Source organism: Pteropus vampyrus, unplaced genomic scaffold (genome assembly GCF_000151845.1).
Source record: "Pteropus vampyrus isolate Shadow unplaced genomic scaffold, Pvam_2.0 Scaffold601, whole genome shotgun sequence".
NCBI classification, from domain to species: domain Eukaryota; kingdom Metazoa; phylum Chordata; class Mammalia; order Chiroptera; family Pteropodidae; genus Pteropus; species Pteropus vampyrus.
In genome coordinates this window covers 78,150-79,557 of record NW_011889382.1, presented here as the reverse complement: position 1 = coordinate 79,557, position 1,408 = coordinate 78,150, and positions in this window count along the sequence as shown.

Here is a 1,408-nt window from a genome sequence, read left to right as displayed (position 1 = left end):
CGTGAGGTCTTAATGAACAGCCTGTTCTTGGGACACGAGTAAGATCCCCTCAGGATCCATTTCTTGCCAGAGGAGTCATTTTGCGTGGCTCTGAGACAGAACTCCAGGTACCACGTCTCTGGGGCTCCTGCCTGGATGTTTTGTTGCCAGGCCCTACTGAGAGAGCATATTCGTGACACTGGTTGTTGTTTGTTTGTTTGTTTGTTTGTTTGTTTGTTTTTTGCTGTAGACGATGCTATTCCTGAGACCTGACCACACACCGTGGTTGAATGTGTCAGCACAGCCTGGATGCAGGAGTCTAAAGGATCTAAAAGATCCAGGGAGGTGAGATTTGGCGTCCTGCTCACTTTGTCCACAGTCTAACAGACCTGAAGACGCAGAGCACAGAGTGGAGGATTGCCTGAGAAGATGCTAAGTGAGGGTGAATTGCAAAAGGAGAAAGCCAGAAGTGTGGGAGCCCCAGCATCTGAACACTACCTGAGAAGGAAGCTCCACTGTCCCTGTGTTAGGTACGGAGGGAAGACAGTTAGGAAACGAGCTACACACCCATTTCTCACGCCCGCACTTGATCACATGAGCAACACTCGGTGCTCCCGCGAGCACTGCTGCAGGGGGAGACTCACTGTGGGTCTGGGGTTCTGACTCTCATCTCCCGGGCCTGGTGCAGTGAGGACGACGGGGAACCTCGCATGGTGCTGGTCAGTGGTGTTTGGCTCCATCCTCAAGTGGTAACCAGGAGCTTCTGCTGTAGGTGACCTGGCAATAACAAAGAGAAACAAAGTTCCCAGAGGACGTGGCCGTATCAACGCCTGCAGAGTTTCGATGATGTGAACAGACTCTGATGCTGATTTGCCACAATCACACCGTTGACCCACTGTCATAGCTTCTCTCTGGACAGTAGCTATTCATTTTCAGTCCTGTGTCCCAGCCCTCTAAGGAAGGTGGATCAGCAGAGAGGGAGGTAGGGCCCTGTGAGTACAGGGCAAGGTCCACCAAGCAGGAGGTGGCAGAGCTGGGGAAGGATGCTGCATGAGCATGAACGTCAGGAGCCTTCACCTGTGTGGCTAGAATCACAGAAGAAACGGGCATCCAGCACGTGCTGTGGACAACCCACAGCCCTGTTCCCTGGGCTCCAGAGCTGAGGCCCAGCCGCCTCACATCTGTTTCTCTGCTCCAACCCAATTCAGCCTCTTTGTCTTTCTGTCCCCTGGTTCCACAAAGGCCCTGAGAGGGCCAAGACTCAGGAAGTGGAGGGCAGGTAATCCGAGATTCCCAGCAGGTGAGGCTTCCCATGATATCCATGCCCACAAGGCCAGGCAGCGACACCCTGTGTGTGGCAGGGACATCCCCATGGGCTTGCTGAGACATAGTGAGGCAGCTATTAGAGGACACCAGTTTTGTGAGAAGG